Source organism: Bufo bufo, chromosome 4 (genome assembly GCF_905171765.1).
Source record: "Bufo bufo chromosome 4, aBufBuf1.1, whole genome shotgun sequence".
Taxonomy (NCBI): domain Eukaryota; kingdom Metazoa; phylum Chordata; class Amphibia; order Anura; family Bufonidae; genus Bufo; species Bufo bufo.
Genome location: NC_053392.1, coordinates 8,687,016 through 8,711,544, shown reverse-complemented (window position 1 = coordinate 8,711,544; position 24,529 = coordinate 8,687,016). Strand labels below are relative to the sequence as shown.

Below are 24,529 nucleotides of genomic sequence, written 5' to 3'. Positions count from 1 at the left end.
GGTCCTTTCTCTCAGAGCAGGCTGTATTCTAGAGGGCTGAGGGACCTGGTCCTTTCTGTCAGAGCAGGCTGTATTCTAGAGGACTGAGGGACCTGGTCCTTTCTGTCAGAGCAGGCTGTATTCTAGAGGGCTGAGGGACCTGCTCCTTTCTGTCAGAGCAGGCTGTATTCTAGAGGGCTGAGGGACCTGGTCCTTTCTGTCAGAGCAGGCTGTATTCTAGAGGACTGAGGGACCTGGTCCTTTCTGTCAGAGCAGGCTGTATTCTAGAGGGCAGAGGGATCTGGTCCTTTCTCTCAGAGCAGGCTGTATTCTAGAGGACTGAGGGACCTGGTCCTTTCTGTCAGAGCAGGCTGTATTCTAGAGGGCTGAGGGACCTTTAGAACACTAGGATTTAGACTCAAACAGTAGTGTTGAAGGACCTGCGATGATGTCACTGCCATGTGATTAGAGGGGGCGGAGCTCAGCAATAAATTCTTGATTTGCATGGAGTAGCAGTGATGGAGGAGGATCCGCCCCTGCTGCTCTGATCACATGACTGTGATGTTATCACAGATCCTTCATCTCTTTTCTTCTGGTTCTGTCTGGAGGAGCAGTGATGATGGAGGAGGCTCCGCCCCCCGCTGTACTGATCACATGGCAGTGACATCATCACAGGTCCTTCATCTCTTTTCCTCTGGTTTTGTCTGGAGGGGTAGTGATGATGGAGGAGGCTCCGCCCCCCGCTGTACTGATCACATGGCAGTGACATCATCACAGGTCCTTCATCTCTTTTCCTCTGGTTCTGTCTGGAGGAGGCTCCGCTGATCACATGGCAGTGACATCATCACAGGCCCTTCATCTCTTTCCTCTGGTTCTGTCTGGAGGGGCAGTGATGATGGAGGAGGCTCCGCCCCCCGCTGTACTGATCACATGACAGTGACGTCATCACAGGTCCTTCATCTCTTTTCCTCTGGTTCTGTCTGGAGGGGCAGTGATGATGGAGGAGGCTCCGCCCCCCGCTGTACTGATCACAGGACAGTGACATCATGACAGGTCCTTCATCTCTTTTCCTCTGGTTCTGTCTGGAGGAGGCTCCGCTGATCACATGACAGTGACATCATCACAGGTCCTTCATCTCTCCTCTGGTTCTGTCTGGAGGGGCAGTGATGATGGAGGAGGCTCCGCCCCCCGCTGTAATGATCACATGACAGTGACATCATCACAGGCCCTTCATCTCTTTCCTCTGGTTCTGTCTGGAGGGGCAGTGATGATGGAGGAGGCTCCGCCCCCCGCTGTACTGATCACATGACAGTGACATCATCACAGGTCCTTCATCTCTTTTCCTCTGGTTCTGTCTGGAGGGGCAGTGATGATGGAGGAGGCTCCGCCGGGCGCCCCCCGCTGTACTGATCACAGGACAGTGACATCATGACAGGTCCTTCATCTCTTTCCTCTGGTTCTGTCTGGAGGGGCAGTGATGATGGAGGAGGCTCCGCCCCCCGCTGTACTGATCACATGACAGTGACGTCCTCACAGGTCCTTCATCTCTGGAGGGGCAGTGACGATGGAGGAGGGTAGAGTCTAAATCCTAGGCAGCTAAAGGACCTGGTCCCTCTGCTGCCTAGGAAATAGCCTGCTCTATGTGAGATTGCTAAATACTAGCCAGAAAAAGGACCTGGTCCTTCTGTTGACTAGGAAATTAGCTTATTCTACATAAAAAGATTGGATACTATAGGATACATGACCTGGTCCTTCTGCTGCCTAGGAAATAGCCTGCTCTATGTGAGATTGCTAAATCCTAGCCAGAAAAAGGACCTGGTCCTTCTGTTGACTAGGAAATTAGCTTATGCTATATAAAAAGGCTGGATCTTATAGGATAAATGACGTGGTCCTTCTGCTGCCTAGGAAATAGCTTATAATATATACAAAGACTGGATCCCACAGGATAAAGGACCTGGTCCTTCTGTTGACTAGGAAATTAGCTTATTCTACATAAAAAGGTTGGATACTATAGGATAAATGACTAGGTCCTTCTGCTGCCTAGGAAATGGCTTATAATATATACAAAGACTGGATCCCACAGGATAAAGGACCTGGTCCTTCTGCTGCCTAGGAAATAGCCTGCTCTATGTGAGATTAATAAATCCTAGCCAGAAAAAGGACCTGGTCCTTCTGTTGACTAGGAAATTAGCTTATTCTACATAAAAAGGCTGGATCCTATAGGATAAAGGACCTGGTCCTTCTGTGGCCTAGGAAATGGCTTATAATATATACAAAGACTGGATCCCACAGGATAAAGGACCTGGTCCTTCTGCGGCCTAGGAAATAGCTTATAATATATACAAAGACTGGATACTATAGGATAAAGGACCTGGTCCTTCTGCTGACTAGGAAATGGCTTATAATATATACAAAGACTGGATCCCACAGGATAAAGAACCTGGTCCTTCTGCTGACTAGGAAATAGCTTATGCTCCCGCTCATTATAGTATTACAACAAAGTTTTCTACGAATCCACTTCCGATGAATCATCCGAAGTCGATTCGCTCATCCCTAGATGTTTTCATCTCTGGTGTTGTAGTACAGCACCTGTAAACCCCAAGAGTGCCATGGACAAATGTGTGATACTCTGTGTACAGCACTGCAGAGTATTGCAGCGCTATCATCATTAGTCTAATTAATTAGCTGCATGAGTTACCAGCACTTGTTACCAAACAATAATGGCTCTCACATGTAAACACTATGAAGAAGTGTGTCTTATAGCATGCAATCTAACTTTCAGAGTAGCGTTTAACAAGTGCTGACTGATGTACAACATATATATTGCTTGTATAGATCAGTCTAACAGTTGTTGATGGCTCTTGCAAGTACAGAACTTGAATTACTATGATTCTGAAGAACCAAGTAGAGTGTACCACCTACAGTATCTCCACAGTCGGAGTATGATGAGTATGTTCCAGAAGTAAAAAAGCTGTGAAAGTTCCCCCTTTATTAGATATGGATGCTGGGCTTTGTGCAGGTTTATACACCCTGACTTCTCTATGTATATGCTAGACTTAATGCAACAAAGGACATGGTCCCTCTGTCCGTTATAAATCAGCTCACGTTATCTTGGAACCATAGAATCTTATTTATATCTACAAGGGCCTATATTCTAGAAGCCAGATATTACATCCCTTAGCTTACCAGTACACAAATTAAATGAGAAAATAACATTCAATAGTCTTTTTTCTCGTACAGTGTTCATTTTAGGACATGGTCAGATATCATAATCAAGTATCATAATATCAGTGTGAGGCGAAATACTATCTGACACCGATATCGGAGTTTGACTTTGATGTCTGACTTTCTTCACAGGTCAGGGTCAAATTTACAATGAGATATAGATTTACTTTTTGAACTGTGTGATTTAGCATAAAAATAAATACTTCAGTGCAAAGTGGGTTTACTTACGTTAAATTGCATTAGCGGGTTCACTTCCTTTATAATGCAATAAGCGATTCACTTATTTTATAGTGCATTGGAAGTTCACATACTTTAGGTTACAATAGGTGTTTACTACATTTAGAGTGCAATAAAGGGTTCATTTACTTTACAGTGCAATAGGGAGCTCACTTTAGGGTGCAACAGGGGTTTGCTTACTTAAAGGGGTTGTCTCACTTCAGTGGCATTTATCATGTAGAGAAAGTATCCAAGTCACTTTCTAATGTATTGTTATTATCTGTGACGAAAGCACCTTCATCACTGGGAGTTGGAGGTCTGCTTGCCAGCCTCTTGCCCTGTGACGCCATTAACAAGCACAATTGACATTGCCTGTGACGCAATTAACAAGCACAAGGGACATTGCATGTGATACATTTAACAAACACAATGGGCCTTTTTAAATTGACGAACGCCCAGCGGGGCTTGGTCATCGACCGGCCCGTTAATCCAATCATCTCCAGGATAGAGAGGAGGGATTTTACTGTTTATATGGGAGTGTGTTATATCGTACTGTATATTGATTGGTCACTGTATTTTGTGTGCCTGTCCTCCATCAGGTCCCCGGGGGAGTAGCCCTTGCTGGAGGACGTGCATAAAAGGTCGAGCTGTGGCCATCAATAAAGGAGTCCTGCTTTACCCCTTCATGAAGTTTTGGCTCATGTTTGGAGGATGGGATAACTACACTCTTGGGGATTGCTATATCACAATACTCCCCTGAGTATAAGCTCTTGTAAGAGGTTGTTCCTGCTCTATGGATTTAGGAGAGGTTCACCCACTGGAAGCTAAAGCCCGGTCTTGGGTCCAGCATGGGTGGAGGACGGCGAGACCCTAACCAAGCTGCGGCGGTTTGTGGGGTCTGTGGTGGTTATGGTGTCCGGTGGAGTGCTTGGAGCCCTCTGGAAGCACTAGGAGCATCCGTCAGCGGAAGGTGCCCAGTCGGGGTGGCAGGCGTTCCGTTACATTATCCATATTGCTTCCTTTGTTGGCTGGATTCTTTTTTCCATTATGTTATACACTGCTCGTTTCCATGGTTACAGACAACCCTGAAATCCATCAGTGGTGGTCTTGCTTGCACATTATAGGAAAAAGCACTAGTGTATGTACGCTCCCATGGACCCAGCCACCAGAGAGGCTGATGCTTTTTCCTAGTGTGCAAGCATGGCCACCCCAGATGGATTGCAGGGTGGTCTTTAACCATGGAAACGAGCCGTGTATAATGTGATAGAAAAATTAATCCAGCCAGCAAAGGAAGCAATATGGACAATCACAATACATTAGTAAGTACCTTATATTAACTTTCTCTACATGATAAATGTGAGTTACTGAAGTGAGACAACCCCTTTAAGGATACAATAGAGGTACAAAGTGGGTTTACTTCATGTTTTTTTTTATTGCTATGTGATTTAGCAGCAAATATACATTATATAAGAAACTCCTTTGACACTGATGGGTGAGAAAAGTCACACATCAAAGTCAAAAATAATTTGCATTTGTCTCCTAGCTAGGGTTAACAAAATTAATTTTTTCAAGGTTTCTATTGGGTCTTGAACCTAAAGACTGGTGTTTGTAAGCCAGAAGCCTTACCATTAAGGTATAGGCTGAACTCTGAGTAGTTATGGATTTTCTTTCACTATGTGATACAGCAGACACCACAGGAACTCTTTAAATAATTTTGACTCTGACGCTGACCAAAGAGGAAAGTCAGACATCAAAGTCAAACATCATTTCAATTTGTCTCCTAGCTTGGATTTAAAAATATATTTTTGTTATTAAGGTTTCTATTGGGTCTTGAACTCAAAAACCGTTAGTTTGCAATGCAGCAATTTTAACTCTTAGCTATAGGCTCTTTTATAGTTCTATTAGCTCTCGCAAATAAGTCTATCTATAACTCATTCTGACTGACCCTGACCTGTGAAGAAAGTCAGGTGTCAGAGATAGTATTTTGCCTTACATTATTCTGATACTTGACTATGATATCTGACAATGTCCTAAAATGAACCCTGTACATTTGGATCTGCTAGTGTTTATTGGTCCAACTGTAAATCAACACTACAAACCAATATTTCTAAGAAAACTTTTTTATTGACAAGAAAATACAGCATAAACAATGTTCCTTAATTGTAGTGGACATACCAAACATTTTTAAACCATACAGAACCACTGGGTTTGTCATTTAATTTTTTGAGTGTACAGTATATTACTACCTCAAAAAAAAAAAAAGGTGCACAACCATGTTTTGCATTTAATAAATTAAATTTTTTTATTATTACATGATTACAAAAAAATCGTATGATGCAACAAATCACATTGGAATAAAAAGTGTGCACCAGTAGTGAAAAACTCATATCTATTAATTCAAATACATTAATAGTTCATATTTAGACATAAAATATAACCATATCAATAACAAAGTGCAAATTACTATATGTTGGGTCTCAAAGAAATAAAAAGAAAAAAGTGCAAATAATAATAAATAATACTGTATTTACATATGTATATATATTTATATCCTCATAACCTACATTTAAAGGGAATCTGTCACCTGCTTTTGCCATTTTAAGCTGGCACCATCGCTATGTTAACTAAAGTACCTTATCTCCAGCAGTCTTCTTTTTACTTTATTTTGTTTTGTCCTTTTGATATAAAAGCGCTTTTTATGATATGCTAATGAGGCTCCAAGGTGCCCAGAGGGGCGTTTTTTCCCTCCTCCGGTGCCCAGTGACGACCCCCTGCAGTGCCCAAGAACGCCTCCTGATCCTCAAATAACCTCCCACAGCCCCGGCAAACGGTTCTGCCCCCTCCCCACGTCATAGTCTACCTTCTAGAAATGCCCCGTCCTTCTTCCTGTTGGCTAGAAAACTCGCGCACGCGCAGTACCGCCTGCGCGATCATCAACCTCCTCAAGGCAACAGCGCTCAGGTTACATCACTGGGCTCAGCGCAAGCCCAGTGAGACTTTTGAGGCTGTTGCCCTCAGGAGCTTGATGATCGCGCAGGCGGTACTGTGTCTGCGCAAGTTTTCTGTCCGCCGACAGGAAGAAGGACAGGGCATTTCTAGAACTATTAAGGTCTCTTTCACTGCTGGATTTATTGAGCATTTGTTTACATTGACTATTTCACCCCTGTATCTGGTCCTCCTTGATTAGGCCAAATGTACCCCCTCCCCTCTTGGTCACACCAGATTCAACACTGAGTGGTATAAATCTAAGGTCCTGGGTCTTTTCAGACCTTGGTCTTTCCAAATGCAACATCTCTCAAGTGCAACTCTTAAGTGCACAGACTGAATTATACCAGAAGGGGACCACAGGTAATTACAGACATAGTTAATGCAAACAATGTTTCAATTTTTCATCTTACTGTTCCCACTTGTCAACAACCTCCTGAAATACCCCCACGTTCATTCACCCAGCAAGGAACTATTCATCTCTCCCTCCATCTTACCTTCTCATCTGACCGCTTGCACAAATCTGCTTGGCAACATAAAACACTTCCTTCCCAAACACATACAGATACCTCTTGCCCTCTCTTATTCTCATCTATTAACACTTTCTCTGCTTCTCCTTACTACTGGTGATATCTCTCCAAATCCAGGCCCCCCTCAGCAAATCCCCACTATCACCTCTACCTCCTACTACAAATCTCCTTCTACAAATTTCTGCAACCCCTTAAACCTAATAACCATTCCTGTGACCCCTGCTCCTTTGGTTCCTCTTGCAGCATTATGGAATGCACGCTCTGTCTGTAACAAACTGTCGTACATTCATGAACTTTTCATCTCTCAAAACCTTTCCTTTCTGGGTCTCACAGAAACATGGCTGACATCCTCTGACACCTCCTTCCCTGCTGCACTCTCATATAGTGGATTTCAATTCACTCACACTCCCCGCCTGCAAACATGGTGGAGGAGTTGATCTTCTCCTATCAGACACCTGCTCCTACAGCCCAACTCCACTGCCACACTCCATTACGCTCATCTCATTTGAAGTACACTCTGTTCGCATCTACTCTCCCTCCAAATAGCTGTCATTTACCACCCCCCATCTTTCTTGACCATTAACACCTGGCTACTACACTTTCTTTCTGCCGACATCCCCACTATCATCATGGCTGACTTCAACATCCCTATTGACACCTGCCACTCAGCCGCCTCTAAACTCCTATCGCTCTCTTTCTCCTTTGGCCTATCACAGTGGTCTTCAGTTCCCACCCACAAAGATGGTCACACTTTGGATCTTATCTTTACCTCTGCTCCCTATCTAACCTTTCTAATTCGCCTTTCCCCCTATCCGACCACAACCTACTCACCTTCTCTTCATTGGTCGCTTCTGCTGCTCCCCCGGTCCACACACTAGCACCCCCCCCGCAGGAACCTTAAAAATCTAGACTTTTGCTTGCTTTCTGACTCTCTTCTCCCACTCTCTACCATCTGTTCCCTCCAAGACCCAGATGCTGCTACCACCCTATATAACACCACAATAAGTACAGCTCTGGACACTGTTGCCCCCATCACACACAACAAAACCCCAAAAATTAACAGACAACCCTGGCACACGAACCTGACCAAAAAACTCAGACAAGCTTCCAGGGCTGCTGAGCGTCACTGGAAGAAATCCCATTCAAAAGATCATTTCACCACATACAAGCAATCCCTCCTCATATTCAAATCCTCACTCGCTGATGCAAAACAGGCGACTTCTCATCTGTCATATCTTCCCTGGCCCACAGCCCTAACCAACTTTTTAGCACTTTTAACTCCCTTCTCCGTCCCCCAGCGCTCCCATCCTCTCTTCTCAGCTGAGGACTTTGTCAAATATTTCAAACAAAACATAGTCAACATCAGAGAAAGCTTCACTACACAGTCCCCACAGACCCTCTACACAACTGCTCAGTCCTTTTCTTCCAAAACCCGCTTCTTCATTACAGAATAAAAACTCTCCACTCTACTCTCCAGATCACATCTGACCACCTGTGCACTTGACCCGATCCCATCCCACCTCACCCCTAACCTCACCACAGTGTTTATCCCAGCCCTAACTCATCTCTTCAACCTATCACTAACCTCTGGTGTCTTCCCCTCTGCTTTTAAACACGATACCATTACACCTATCCTCAAAAAGCCTTCACTTGACCCATATTCTTTGTCCAGTTATCGCCCCATATCACTGCTTCAGTATGCCTCAAAGCTACTTGAACAACATGTCCATTCTGAACTGTCCTCTCACCTTTCCTCCTACTCCCTCTTTGACCGCCTGCAATCTGGCTTCCGACCCCACCATTCGACTGAGACTGCCCTTACCAAAGTCACCAATGACCTATTGCCAGCCAAAACCAAGAAACAATACTCTGTCCTCCTTCTCCTTGACCTGTCCTCTGCCTTCAACACTGTTGGCCGGTCCCCTCCGGTTGCAAACTCATCTTTTGCCATCACTGACCTGGCCCTCTCCTGGATCACATCATACCTCCCAGACCGGACGTTTAGAGTCTCCCACTCCCGTACCACCTAATCGTCTCATTCCCTCTGTTGGTGTCCCGCAAGGCTCTGTCCTAGGACCCCTGCTCTTCTCTATCTACACTGTTGGCCTGGGACAGCTCATAGAGTCCCATGGCTTTCAGTATCACTCCTACGCTGACGACACACAAATCTACCTCTCTGGTCCAGACATCACCACCTTACTATCCAGAATCCCACAATGTCCATGTTCTATATCATCCTTCTTCTCCTCTCGCTTTCTAAAACTTAACATGGATAAAACAGAATTCATCCTCTTTCCCCCATCTTGCTAAACCCTCCAAACAGATCTATCTATCAGGATCAATGGTTGCACACTCTCCCCAGTCAACCAAGTCCGCTGCCTTGGATTCTGCCCTCTCCTTCAGACTGCACATCCAAGCACTTTTATCCACCTGCCGCCTCCAACTCAAGAACATCTCCCGCATCCGTGCTTTCCTTAACTTTGAATCTGCGAAAATGCTTGTACATGCCCTCATCATCTCCCGCCTAGACTACTGCAACACTCTCCTCTGTGGCCTTCCATCTAGCACACTCGCACCCCTCCAATCTATCCTCAACTCTGCTGCCCGACTAATCCACCTCTCACCCTATTACTCCTCTGCCAATCCCTTTACTGGCTCCCCATTGCCCAGCGAATTCACTTCAAAGTACTAACAAATACATACAAGGCCGTCCACAACCTGTCCCCTCCCTACATCTCTGAGCTACTTTCCTGATACATCCCCACACGCACTCTCCGATCCTCACAAGACCTCCTTCTCTCCTCTTATTGCCTCTTCCCACAATCGACTTCAGGATTTCTCCTGTCCATCCCCCATACTCTGGAACTCACTGCCCCAACATATCAGACTCTCACCTACAGTGGAATCCTTTAAAAGAAACCTGAAAACCCACCTCTTCAGACAAGCCTACAACCAGTGACCCTGCTGCCTCTATACCGCCATGACCAACTTCACCCACACCTACTGTGTCCTTCTCCCATACCATGTAGATTGTAAGCCCCACGGGCAGGGCCCTCTCTCCTTCTGTACCAGTCTGTAACTCATCTTATTTATGATTAGTACAATTGTCTGTATTATGTATGTATACCTCTTCTCATATGTACAGAGCTATGGAATGAATGGCGCTTTAATAATAAATAATAATGATATAGCGTGGACCGTTTGCCTTGTATTTGTCTGGATTTTTAAACCAAATGAAAAGTTTGCTTGTTTTTTGGAGCCGAACATCATTTTGTTTTCTTCCTATGGTTACTTACACATAATCTGCAACAGCTCCATATCTTCTTACTGTCATGTTGACGCAAATTTACGTCACATGTAGTTAAGGGGTTAGAGATGCTCAATACAAGTGCATAACGAAATAGAAATTATGACAAGTGCATAACAATGGTAAAAAAAAAATTACAGAATATAAGCATATGATGTTGTGAACGAGGTGACATGATCCATTCAATCTTCAAGAAAGCAAATGTAAGAAGCCAACTGAAACCTGTTTAAAAATAAAGGGAAAAAAAAATTTACTAGGCAAATAATTATTATCTTTTTTTTTATTACCTTTCATACAATATCCATTCTTTTGCATTTTCCCTAAGGCTCGATGTTCTCAGGAAACATCACCACCAGGTATCTTTCTGGTAACGCGCGTCAACCCCTATTGTTGTCTGCCTCTGATATGACCAGACCATGCACCTGCAAAAAAAAATTGCCTCAAAAATGAATGTCTTGCTCTTATCCATGTCACATTTCTATCAAAATGTTCATTTAAATAGTTCAAATATTTCTATATTTTAAAATCACACTTCCATAAAATATAGCCTTTCTCTAACAGTGCATTAGTCCCTCTCTGCACAGTAGAATACAATGGACCACAGAGGAGTCCTGTATAATGCATCCATAAGCTAACTTAATAGACTACACAGATATACAGTCATGTTACCTTCTGGCATTCAGTTAGGAACAACATTATATGACATCTGTTGGTAACTGAATAGGAATAAATCTTATCTTTATTCCAGCATCTTTGTGTTTAAGTGTTTGTGTAATACAGTTAACTTTATTAACAAAAGAAAGAGGAGACAGAACCACATGCAAGCAGCTTTTACACAGACACGATAAGAAGATGTTGGAGGTGGTAATACTGTCGAAGTTCAACTCCTCCATTCACTACTTTTACCTGGATACGCAGGGTCATATGACCTGTGTGGTGAGCACATTAGTAATTGTATGGACTAGGTATGGCTTTAGTCCATAAGTCATTGATGTAGACTGTTATATAGGCTAAAACACTATTTACATTTTCAAGATATAGTTATAATAGTGGAACTCTAGCATTATTTCTAATACATGAGTATTACACTCACCGGTAATTCGGTTTCCTGGAAGTCTCCATGACAGCACAAACTGAGATTGCCTTCCTCTGATAGGACAGGAAAAAGCACACAGAGGTTAAAAACCCCACCCCCACCCCTCATCGCCAGTGTATTATAACAGGACTAGGACAAGGGGTAGAACGTAAAACTAGCCAAATAGTCTATTGACAAAGAAAAAAACAAGGGCGGGACAAAGCTGTGCTGTCATGGAGACTTCCAGGAAACCGGATTACCGGTGAGTGTAATACTCATTTCCCCAGTCGTCTCCATGACAGCTCAAACTGAGAACTAACAAAGTAACTTAGGGAGGGACTACAGCACCTAGGACTTTACATCCAAAGGCCAAGTCGTCGTCAGCAAACACATCCACCCTATAATGCTTGGTGAAGGTGTGGGCCCTCTTCCAGGTAGCTGCCCTGCAGATCTGTTCTAACGAAGCAGAGGCTCTTTCAGCCCAAGAAGTGGAGACCGATCTAACTGAGTGGGCTCTAAGGGATGGAGGAGCCTCTCTACCGGAGGCTTTATAGGCCTCGGAAATGGTGCATCTAATCCAGCGGGATATAGAGCTCTTCGCTGCCTTCCTCCCTTTGTTTGGACCTGAAAACTGGATAAATAAATTCTTGTCGATACGCCACTCCTCCGTGGCGTGTAAATAATGAAGAACTGAACGCCTAACGTCTAAATTGTGGAATCTAGATTCCTGCTCGTCTTTAGGGTGAGGAAAAAAAGACAGGATAACTATGTCTTGCGACCTATGAAAAGAGGAGACCACCTTGGGGAGAAAACAGGGGTCTAATTTGAAAATGAGCTTGTCGTCTAGCACCTTGAGGAAGGGTACCTGTATGGACAGGGCCTGGAGCTCGCAAACCCTCCTTGCGGAGGATATGGCCACTAGGAAGATGGTTTTCAAAGTGAGCCACTTAATAGATAGGGAGAGCAGAGGCTCAAACGGAACATCTGACAGTCTTAAAAGGACGGTGTTGAGGTTCCATGGTGCGACCATATTCCTGACTCTGGGTTTTAGTCAATCTGCCGCTTTCAGGAATCTTGCTACCCAGGGGACCTCATAAAGGCTGGTATTATAGAGGGCCCCCAAGGCAGACACCTGAACTCGCAATGTGTTAGGAGCAAGACCCAAATCCAGCCCATCCTGGAGGAATTCCAGGATAAGCGGGATATTAGGGGTGGACTGGTTGAACCTGACTCCGCCCCAGGAGGCGAACTTCCTCCAAACCTTGAGGTACGCTTTGGAGGTGTTGGACTTCCTACTGAGTAAGAGGGTCTTGACTACTCTTTCAGAGAGCCCTAGCAAGAGGGATTGCTCAGAATCCAAGCGGACAGCTTGAGGAGGTTGGTATTGGGGTGCGGTATGGGACCCTGGGTTAGAAGACCCTCCTCCGGCCGGAAACGAATGGGATCTTCCGGGCTGAGGGACCTGAGGAGCCCGAACCAGCTTCTCCTGGGCCAGAATGGGACCACCAGAATCCGTCTGTACCCTTCGGACTGAAACTTTTGGAGCACTCTTGGGATTACTGGTATCGGGGGAAAGGCGTAGACTAGGCCAGTCATCCAGCTCTGGGTAAAAGCGTCTATTGCCACACATGGGTCTCTTCGATTGAGGGAGAAGAAATTCTGAACCTTGTGATTCTTTGCGGATGCGAACAGGTCTAGGACGGGATTCCCCCCAACGGTCCCGAATCTGTTGGAAAGCGGTCTGGGACAAAGACCACTCGCCTGGATCCAGACTTTGCCGACTGAGGTAATCTGCCTGGAGATTCAGGGATCCCTTTAGATGTACTGCCGCAAGGGATTGTAGATTCTTTTCTGCCCAGAGGAAGATTCGGTCTGAGAGCCTCTGGAGATGACCGTGTCTTGTTCCTCCTTGGTGCTGGATAAATGCCACCGCAGTGGAATTGTCCGAATGGACCAGGACGTGGCGATTTTTGGCCTGTATTTGGATGGACCTGAGACCTTCCCACACCGCACGGAGTTCTCTGTAGTTGGAGGACATCCTTCTCTGGTCCTCTGACCAAATCCCTTAAAAAGTCTCCGAAGCCGTGAGGGCTCTCCAGCCCCGAGAGCTGGCGTCCGTCGTGAGGGAAAACACACTTTCCTGCCTCCATGGAACTCCCGATTCCAGGTTCTTGGTCTTGAGTCACCAGCCCAGTGAAGCCTTTACCTCCCGGGACACCGACAACCCCTGGTCCAGGGATGATCGATACCCGTTCCATTGTTTTAGAACCAGCTTCTGTAAGGTTCTCGTATAGAATTGGGCCCAGGCTACCGCGGGGATGCAGGAGGTGAGATGGCCCAGCATTTCCATGCCCTGTCTTATTGAGCAACGGGACTGCTTGGTGAAGTGGAGGACCCTTGACCTCAGCTTCTGTACCTTTAGCGGAGGGAGGAAAGATTTTTGAAGAGCTGAGTCCAAGAGGATACCCAGGAATACCTTCCGATGGTCTGGCAACATGTCGGACTTTTCCCGGTTGATCAACCAGCCCAAGTTCTGGAGGCGCGAGAGAACCACTTGGATGTGTCTGCGAAGGAGATCTGAGGTTTCTGCTACTATTAGCAGGTCGTCTAGGTAAGGGACGATTATTATCCCCTCCTTGCTTAGGGAGGCTACGACCTCTGCCATCACCTTGGTGAATATGCGGGGTGCCGATGATATGCCGAACGGGAGGCACTTGAACTGATAGTGGTAAGCTGTCCCGCCTTGCTCCACCGCGAACCTCAGAAATCTTCTGGAACGGAGCTGTATTGGGATATGGAAGTATGCGTCGGAGAGGTCTATTGTAGCCATCATAGACCCTCCTTTTGATGAGCTTCACCGCTGACTTGACTGTCTCCATCCTGAACTTGTGGTAGGTGATGTGTTTTCAGGGGTTTTAAATTTATGATGGTCCGAAAATTGCCATTCGATTTCCGGATCAGGAATAAAGGGGAATAGTGACCCCTCCCCAAATCTCTGGCAGGAACCTTTTCTACTGCCCCTGGGCGTAATAAGTTTCTTACGCCCTCGGATAAGGGGGACTCGAGGCCCCTGTTGAGCTTGGTCAGGACGAACCTCTGCGGAGGAAGGGAATCCAGTTCTATAGTGTAGCCATGTTCTACGATGCCTAATATATACGGATCCGTGATGGTTTGTTCCCAAACCCCCAGAAAGGAGCTGAGCCTTCCCCTGACCGGGATGATGTCATTGTTTTGATGAAGAGGGAGAGGGATCTCCCCTGTTGGGATTAAGGAAAAAACCTTTTCCTCTCCCGCCTCTCGTAAATCCGCGACCCTCGCGGCTCCTCCTATCGGCGCTGGAATCCTGCTGGGGCCTCTGAAAAAACTGTCTCCTGGACTTGTCCTCTGGAAAGCCCTTCTTACGGTCCGTGGCGTTCAAGGATTTTGTCCAGGTCGGAGCCGAACACGTACTGACCGTGAAAGGGTAGAGATATCAGCCTGTTTTTCGATACGGTGTCGCCCGACCAGGCTTTAAGCCATAGTACCCGTCTGGTGGTGTTGGACAGAACCGCCGTGCGGGCAGAAAGCCTAACCGATTCTGCAGCGGCATGGAAGAAAGTAGCCTTCTTCAGAAGAGGAATACTATCCAGGATCTCCTCCCGAGGGGCCCTATTCGCTATATGGTGCTCTAGCTGTTCAAGCCACACTGCGAGTGTACGAGCCACACATGTCGCTGCTACCCCCGGTTTTAGGAGAGCTGCTGTAGCTTCCCAGGTTCTCTTGAGCAGACTCTCGGCTTTCCTATCTAGAGGGTCCTTGAGCTGCGCTGCGTCCTCAAACAGAAGGACCATTCGTTTTGCTACTTTAGCGACGGGAGCATCCACCCTGGGAATGGCCTCCCAGTCGGCACAGTCCGCTTCGTCGAAGGGGTATCGCCTTTTGAGGCCCCGTGGGATAAAGGAACCCTTCTCTGGCTTCTCCCATTCTGCCCGTATCATCTTCTGGATATTGTCTGGGACCGGGAACACAGATTTGTGCCTCTCCCCTAAAATCTCCTCCTGGACTGACTTGGATCTCTTAGGGACCTCCATCTTAATAGTGGCCCTTATGGTTCGGATCAATTCTTCTATATCCTCTGGGTTAAAGAGGAATCTCCTGTACTCACTACTTTCCTCCAATTCCTGAGATCTAGCCGAAGTCTCCGCATCTGACAAGACGGAGTCGGCCGAGTACAGATCACTCCCGGAGTAGTCCAGGCCTCTGGAAGAGGGTGGTCTGCGGCCCTGACCGGGCTGGGGTATAGGGGAGGCAGGGGGGTCCCTAGCGGCCAATGCTGATTGGACCTTCGTTCTGACCAGAGTCTTGATCTCCTCTATGAAGCTAGAGGACTCTGCCTTCACCACGGTAGAGGTGCAGTCCTTACATAGTAACTTGGACCCTGAGGAAGCAAGGCGCTTAGAACAGATGCCGCACTTCCTGGGTCTGGATTTAACAGAGGAGGAAGACTCCTTTTCTCCCTGCAACACCAAGGGAGGAAGAGGTCAACCACTGCAGGGAAAAAACATCAATAAGAAAGGGTGCCAGCAGGCTACTCACACCGCCCAGAGTGGTAGGAGGCTCAGGAACCGAGCCAGTGGTGGTAGGGGCGCTCATCTTCGCAGCTCCCGTCCACCTGCGTTGCTGTCAGCAGGTAGGGTGACCGTGGAGACCTCAGATCGGCAGACTCTGCTTTCCTTTTTCGAATTTGGCGCCGGCCGCGGCCTCCGTGACGTCACGACGCTGGCCACGCCTCCCGGCGTCTGACGTCATCACCCGGCGACTGGAGGGAAGCGCGTCACAGCGTCGCTCCAGCCGCCCTACCTCACTGCTTTAAGCCCGCCTGGGCCGCCGCAGAGGGAACTTCGCCGGGATCACCATGAGTGAGGGTGACCCGGACCCCGGAACCGACCTCCGGTCTAACAGGTGACATCCCGCCGTAGCAGGGTGAGAAGAAAAAGGGAAAAAAAAAATAGAAAAAAAAAAATAGAAAGCTAGGAAACCCAGAAGGTCTCCCAGCACCTCTCTGGCATTCCTTCCTTGACAGGACAGGAAAAAACACTGGCGATGAGGGGTGGGGGTGGGGTTTTTAACCTCTCTGTGTGCTTTTTCCTGTCCTATCAGAGGAAGGCAATCTCAGTTTGTGCTGTCATGGAGACGACTGGGGAAATATAAATTACAAAATGTAATGATTTCATAAAAGTCTATTTTTATATATTAAGATTTTTTCTATAGGCAATGCACCGCACAGACCTGTCACTTACCAGTAGGAGGAGCTCCCGGCCGGACACAGACATCGCAGCTCGCAGGTAAGTATAATGCTTCTATTTATTGCTAAGTAACAATGGCAGCGATGGTAACCGATCGGAGCCCCAGCGATTAAACTGGGACTCCGATCGGTACTCTCCGCTGCCACCAATGATGGGGGGGGTGATTTTAATTTGGGGGGGGGGGGGGGGGGGGGGGGGGGAGGCAGCACTGGTCATATTTAATACTGGGAATCCGCACTGGCCACCGATGAATATAGAGGGAGGGGGGCCGCACTGGTTACAATTAATACTGGGGAGGGAGGGGGGGGCCGCACTGGCCATCAATAAGTTAAATACAGGAGGGGGGCAGTCATGTACACAGTTCTCAGTATATTCTAACTTGAAGCGTCCCCATCACCATGGGAACGCTTCTGTGTTTAGAATATACTGTCGGATCTGAGTTTTCCGAAGTGAAAAATCAGATCTGAAATAAACAGTTATGCAAACGGATCCGTTCTGAACGAATACAAGCATTTGCATTATAGGAGCGGATCCGTCTGTACAGACACCAGACGGATCCGCTCCTAACGCAGGTGTGAAAGTAGCCTTAGGGCTCTTTCACACTTGCGTTCTTTTCTTCCGGCATAGAGTTCCGTCGTCGGGGCTCTATGCCGAAAGAATCCTGATCAGTTTTATCCTAATGCATTCTGAATGGAGAGAAATCCGTTCAGGATGCATCAGGATGTCTTCAGTTCCGGAACGGAACGTTTTTTGGCCAGAGAAAATACCGCTGCATGCTGCGCTTTTTGCTCCGGCCAAAAATCCTGAAGACTTGCCGCAAGGCCGGATCCGGCATTAAGCTAAACGTCGTTTCGGTGCATTGCCGGACCCGATGTTTAGCTTTTTCTGAATGGTTACCATGGCTGCCGGGACGCTTAAGTCCTGGCAGCCATGGTAAAGTGTAGCGGGGAGCGGGGGAGCAGTGTAGTTACCGTCCGTGCGGCTCCCCGGGCGCTCCAGAGTGACGTCAGGGCGCCCCAAGCGCATGGATCACGTAATCACATGGACACGTCATCCATGCGCATGGGGCGCTCTGACGTCATTCTGGAGCGCCCCGGGAGCCGCATGGACTGTAAGTATACCGCTCCCCCGCTCCCCGCTCCTACTATGGCAACCAGAACTTTAATAGTGTCCTGGCTGCCATAGTAACACTGAACGCATTTTGAAGACGGATCAGTCTTCAAATGCTTTCAGTACACTTGCGTTTTTCCGGATCCGGCGTGTAATTCCGGCAAGTGGAGTGCACGCCGGATCCGGACAACGCAAGTGTGAAAGAGCCCTTAGCCATACACCCACCAAGCGAAAACCTCACCTGCTACTACCCCCCACCCCCCTTGCAGAGCATTCCAGCAACCCCCCCACCCCCCTTGCAGAGCATTCCAGCAAAACCCCCACCCCAATTGCAGAGCATTCCAACAACCCTCCCACCCCCCTTGCAGAGCATTCCAACAACCCTCCCACCCCCCTTGCAGAGCATTCCAGCAACCCTCCCACCCCCCTTGCAGAGCATTCCAGCAACCCTCCCACCCCCCTTGCAGAGCATTCCAGCAACCCTCCCACCCCCCTTGCAGAGCATTCCAGCAACCCCCCCCCCCCCCTTGCAGAGCATTCCAGCAACCCTCCCACCCCCCTTGCAGAGCATTCCAGCAACCCCCCCACCCCCCTTGCAGAGCATTCCAGCAACCCCCCCCACCCCCCTTGCAGAGCATTCCAGCAACCCCCCCCACCTCCCTTGCAGAGCATTCCAGCAGCCCCCCACCCCCCTTGCAGAGCATTCCAGCAGCCCCCCACCCCCCTTGCAGAGCATTCCAGCAGCCCCCCACCCCCCTTGCAGAGCATTCCAGCAACCCCCCACCCCCCTTGCAGAGCATTCCAGCAACCCCCCACCCCCCTTGCAGAGCATTCCAGCAACCCCCCACCCTCCTTGCAGAGCATTCCAGCAACCCCCCCACCACCCTTGCAGAGCATTCCAGCAACCCCCCACCACCCTTGCAGAGCATTCCAGCAACCCCCCACCACCCTTGCAGAGCATTCCAGCAACCCCCCACCACCCTTGCAGAGCATTCCAGCAACCCGCTCCTAAGCCTCTGGGGGAAATCAACTGTACTTCTTGCAGACTCCAGACTAACTCTATAGGCCCCCTGCAGAGTATTACTTAGCCATACACCCACCAAGCGAAAACCTCACCTGCTTCTGCCCTTGTCCTCACCAGATCAAACCACTCAAAAGCCCGGGAAATCAACTGTGCTTCTTGCAGACTCCAGACTGGCTCCGCCTACTCGAGTCTGGTCACATGGGCATGACGTCATCAGAGGTCCTTTAGCTGGCTAGGAAATAGCATCTACCGATGGAGGAGGCTCGGCTTCTGACCTCCCTGGGTAAGAGGCGCTGTGTGCAGATGTACAGAGAGACTTGCTGTACAGGGGCAGCCGCCCGCTATGTTTTACCCTGTGAGGTGAAGGTCACTTATCTGCTGTCTTCTCCGCACTTCTAGTATCTGTATGTGACGTTCTGTCATGGCGGGGGCCCCGGAGCAGGTTCTCCTGGACTGCCCCTTTAAGGACGAGGGACACCTATGGGTGGGGGTTATTATTACCTTGTACGTATATTGGGGTCTTTATTAGAAGTTTTCGCCCTTTTCGCCTCTCGTTTCCTTGACGCTGATCTGTAGCCGCTTATCTGCTCAGAAACGCTCATTTAACCCCTTATTAGGTTTGACCATTAAAAAGACTTGTGATGTCATCATAGTAGGACCCCCAGTGCGGCGGCCTCTCCACATAGCTGATCCGCGGGGGCTCCGGTCACCAGAGCAGGACACGTCAGAGAACATCCTGCGTTCTCCATATAATTGGGGAAAGGGACCGCAGGGTGTGTGTGGAGCCAGGAGAGAACGGATCTCCACACTGCACTGGCAGGATACAGGGAGGCGTGTGTGCGGAGCTGCACTGGCAGGATACAGGGAGGCGTGTGTGCGGAGCTGCACTGGCAGGATACAGGGAGGCGTGTGTGCGGAGCTGCACTGGCAGGATACAGGGAGGCGTGTGTGCGGAGCTGCACTGGCAGGATACAGGGAGGCGTGTGTGCGGAGCTGCACTGGCAGGATACAGGGAGGCGTGTGTGCGGAGCTGCACTGGCAGGATACAGGGAGGCGTGTGTGCGGAGCTGCACTGGCAGGATACAGGGAGGCGTGTGTGCGGAGCTGCACTGGCAGGATACAGGGAGGCGTGTGTGCGGAGCTGCACTGGCAGGATACAGGGAGGCGTGTGTGCGGAGCTGCACTGGTAGGATACAGGGAGGCGTGTGTGCGGAGCTGCACTGGCAGGATACAGGGAGGCGTGTGTGCGGAGCTGCACTGGCAGGATACAGGGAGGCGTGTGTGCGGAGCTGCACTGGCAGGATACAGGGAGGCGTGTGTGCGGAGCTGCACTGGCAGGATACAGGGAGGCGTGTGTGCGAAGCTGCACTGGCAGGATACAGGGAGGCGTGTGTGCGGAGCTGCACTGGCAGGATACAGGGAGGCGTGTGTGCGGAGCTGCACTGGCAGGATACAGGGAGGCGTGTGTGCGGAGCTGCACTGGCAGGATACAGGGAGGCGTGTGTGCGGAGCTGCACTGGCAGGATACAGCGAGGCGTGTGTGCGGAGCTGCACTGGCAGGATACAGGGAGGCGTGTGTGCGGAGCTGCACTGGCAGGATACAGGGAGGCGTGTGTGCGGAGCTGCACTGGCAGGATACAGGGAGGCGTGTGTGCGGAGCTGCTCTGGCAGGATACAGGGAGGCGTGTGTGCGGAGCTGCACTGGCAGGATACAGGGAGGCGTGTGTGCGGAGCTGCACTGGCAGGATACAGGGAGGCGTGTGTGCGGAGCTGCACTGGCAGGATACAGGGAGGCGTGTGTGCGGAGCTGCACTGGCAGGATACAGGGAGGCGTGTGTGCGGAGCTGCACTGGCAGGATACAGGGAGGCGTGTGTGCGGAGCTGCACTGGCAGGATACAGGGAGGCGTGTGTGCGGAGCTGCACTGGCAGGATACAGCGATGCGTGTGTGCGGAGCTGCACTGGCAGGATACAGGGAGGCGTGTGTGCGGAGCTGCACTGGCAGGATACAGGGAGGCGTGTGTGCGGAGCTGCACTGGCAGGATACAGGGAGGCGTGTGTGCGGAGCTGCACTGGCAGGATACAGCGAGGCGTGTGTGCGGAGCTGCACTGGCAGGATACAGGGAGGCGTGTGTGCGGAGCTGCACTGGCAGGATACAGGGAGGCGTGTGTGCGGAGCTGCACTGGCAGGATACAGGGAGGCGTGTGTGCGGAGCTGCACTGGCAGGATACAGCGAGGCGTGTGTGCGGAGCTGCACTGGCAGGATACAGGGAGGCGTGTGTGCGGAGCTGCACTGGCAGGATACAGCGAGGCGTGTGTGCGGAGCTGCACTGGCAGGATACAGGGAGGCGTGTGTGCGGAGCTGCACTGGCAGGATACAGGAAGGCGTGTGTGCGGAGCTGCACTGGCAGGATACAGGGAGGCGTGTGTGCGGAGCTGCACTGGCAGGATACAGGGAGGCGTGTGTGCGGAGCTGCACTGGCAGGATACAGCGAGGCGTGTGTGCGGAGCTGCACTGGCAGGATACAGGGAGGCGTGTGTGCGGAGCTGCACTGGCAGGATACAGGAAGGCGTGTGTGCGGAGCTGCACTGGCAGGATACAGGGAGGCGTGTGTGCGGAGCTGCACTGGCAGGATACAGGGAGGCGTGTGTGCGGAGCTGCACTGGCAGGATACAGGGAGGCGTGTGTGCGGAGCTGCACTGGCAGGATACAGGGAGGCGTGTGTGCGGAGCTGCACTGGCAGGATACAGCGAGGCGTGTGTGCGGAGCTGCACTGGCAGGATACAGGGAGGCGTGTGTGCGGAGCTGCACTGGCAGGATACAGGTAGGCGTGTGTGCGGAGCTGCACTGGCAGGATACAGGGAGGCGTGTGTGCGGAGCTGCACTGGCAGGATACAGCGATGCGTGTGTGCGGAGCTGCACTGGCAGGATACAGGGAGGCGTGTGTGCGGAGCTGCACTGGCAGGATACAGCGAGGCGTGTGTGCGAAGCTGCACTGGCAGGATACAGGGAGGCGTGTGTGCGGAGCTGCACTGGCAGGATACAGGAAGGCGTGTGTGCGGAGCTGCACTGGCAGGATACAGGGAGGCGTGTGTGCGGAGCTGCACTGGCAGGATACAGCGATGCGTGTGTGCGGAGCTGCACTGGCAGGATACAGGGAGGCGTGTGTGCGGAGCTGCACTGGCAGGATACAGGGAGGCGTGTGTGCGGAGCTGCACTGGCAGGATACAGCGATGCGTGTGTGCGGAGCTGCACTGGCAGGATACAGGGAGGCGTGTGTGCGGAGCTGCACTGGCAGGATACAGGGAGGCGTGTGTGCGGAGCTGCACTGGCAGGATACAGGGAGGCGTGTGTGCGGAGCTGCACTGGCAGGATACAGGAAGGCGTGTGTGCGGAGCTGCACTGGCAGGATACAGGGAGGCGTGTGTGCGGAGCTGCACTGGCAGGATACAGGGAGGCGTGTGTGCGGAGCTGCACTGGCAGGATACAGGGAGGCGTGTGTGCGGAGCTGCACTGGCAGGATACAGGGAGGCGTGTGTGCGGAGCTGCACTGGCAGGATACAGGGAGGCGTGTGTGCGGAGCTGCACTGGCAGGATACAGGGAGGCGTGTGTGCGGAGCTGCACTGGCAGGATACAGGGAGGCGTGTGTGCGGAGCTGCACTGGCAGGATACAGGGAGGCGTGTGTGCGGAGCTGCACTGGCAGGATACAGGGAGGCGTGTGTGCGGAGCTGCACTGGCAGGATACAGCGATGCGTGTGTGCGGAGCTGCACTGGCAGGATACAGGGAGGCGTGTGTGCGGAGCTGCACTGGCAGGATACAGGGAGGCGTGTGTGCGGAGCTGCACTGGCAGGATACAGCGAGGCGTGTGTGCGGAGCTGCACTGGCAGGATACAGGAAGGCGTGTGTGCGGAGCTGCACTGGCAGGATACAGCGAGGCGTGTGTGCGGAGCTGCACTGGCAGGATACAGCGAGGCGTGTGTGCGGAGCTGCACTGGCAGGATACAGGGAGGCGTGTGTGCGGAGCTGCACTGGCAGGATACAGGAAGGCGTGTGTGCGGAGCTGCACTGGCAGGATACAGGGAGGCGACTCCAGTTTTTTTCAATCCTCTTTTCTTTTACCTTTGTCTTGTCTGTGACTTGTAGGCTCCGGGGTTAAATCCTATCAAACCATTACATGTAATCGCTGATGAAAGCCGGTTATTCAGTATTGTAATCTGCTGGGTGGGAGTAGTCCTACAGAAGCAGGAGTCCCAGCAGATAGGGGTAGAGTACTGTATAGCGTGGGGTATTCTGGGGACAGCCTTCTGTATCTACCCACAGGGAAATAAGCTTATAGACTTAGCCAAGGGGTGAAAGGTGTTGTGCCGTGCCATGACGGGGAGCAAAAAAAAAAAAAAGTAAAAGGGGTCTAAAAATTAAGAAGAAAGTAAAAAAAAAGTTTAGGAACATATATAAAAAAAAAAAAAAAACAGGTATCCCTGCTTCCCAAAATGCCCAAACTATTAAAATATAAAAATGTACAGCTCATCCTGCATATGATCCTGAATACAGATAAGACCTTCAGCTGAATCTCTGTAGGAATGGAGATCAGGAGGAGACATGAAGTACAGAGAGGAGGTTGGGATGTGGTAATGGAGACTGCACACAAGAGCTGCTGCTCATTCTCCCCACCTCCTCTCTGTACTTCATGTCTCCTCATGGACTCCATTCCTACAGAGATTCAGCTGAAGATCTTATCTGTATTCAGGATCATCATCCCTGACAAGCAGAGCAGAGAGGAGGATGAGGCAGCTCTTAAGCTCAGGGTTGTGAAGTAACTTGTCCTCCTGTGTGATTAGGGCAGGTTCTGTGTGTAGCTTGACCAGGGTGGATTTGATTTAAATCAAACCGATTTAAATCACTAGTCAGTAAGGCTTGATTTAAATCATAGTTTTTTACATAAAGATTCATATTTGGACAATTTTTCTGTTGTACTTAGGAAGAAGAAAAATAATCATTACCTTAATAATAACAATTTAAATAGGATTTATTCAACTAAAACAATAACATTACAGCTTGTTATTTGCTTAAACATCCATGTTTGTTAACTAATTTGGCTAAAGAAAATATATATATTTTAAGAAACTTAGACTGTCAGCCCAGCCTACACAAGAAAAGCTTAGGCTACTTTCACACTTGCGTTCGGGGCTCCGCTTGTGAGCTCAGTTTGAAGGCTCTCACAAGCGGCCCCGAACGGATCCGCCCAGCCCCAATGCATTCTGAGTGGATCCGCTCAGAATGCATCAGTCTGGCAGCGTTCGGGTGTCCGCCTGGCCGTGTGGAGGCAAACTTATCCGTCCAGACTTACAATGTAAGTCAATGGGGACGGATCCGTTTGAAGATGACACCATATGGCTCAATCTTCAAACTGATCTGTCCCCTATTGACTTTCAATGTAAATTCTGGACGGATCCGTCTGAACTACTTTCACACTTAGAATTTTTTCTAAACTATAATGCAGACGGATCCGTTCTGAACGCAAGTGTGAAAGTAGCCTTAGTAATGTCCTCTGTAGCTCACTCGTCATCTTCTTCTTTGTTCATAATCTGAAAAAGAAAAACAAGCTTTCCTGCTTTATCGGGACCCAAACGATTTCTCAATTTAGAATGAACGAGTCCAAAGGAAGAGAATATTCTTTCAACGCCCGCAGAAGAAGCTACTGCTGTTAAAAGTGAAATCCAAGTGCTTAAGTGACTTCCTTTAAAATATCTTCAGCAAACATATATTTCTTGAATGGTTCCCCCTTGGCT

The 24,529-nt window shown here is 49.6% G+C and overlaps 2 protein-coding genes and 1 long non-coding RNA gene across 3 annotated transcripts in view; 1 reads left to right on the top strand and 2 right to left on the bottom strand.

Moving 5' to 3' along the window:
* Window positions 1–24,529, bottom strand: part of LOC120998324 (aspartic and glutamic acid-rich protein-like) — a 2,513,920-nt gene that overhangs the window by 377,071 nt on the left and 2,112,320 nt on the right. The gene's annotated exons all lie outside the window — the stretch shown is intronic.
* The window catches only part of LOC120998305 (gastrula zinc finger protein XlCGF26.1-like), a 4,064,644-nt gene that overhangs the window by 2,834,758 nt on the left and 1,205,357 nt on the right, over window positions 1–24,529 (top strand). The window lies entirely within an intron of this gene.
* LOC120998399 lies at window positions 10,030–18,961 on the bottom strand. Its single transcript, XR_005778344.1, has 3 exons — window positions 18,829–18,961; window positions 10,530–10,664; window positions 10,030–10,464 (listed from the first exon to the last, which is right to left on the bottom strand). It is a non-coding gene; the product is annotated as an uncharacterized LOC120998399 (long non-coding RNA).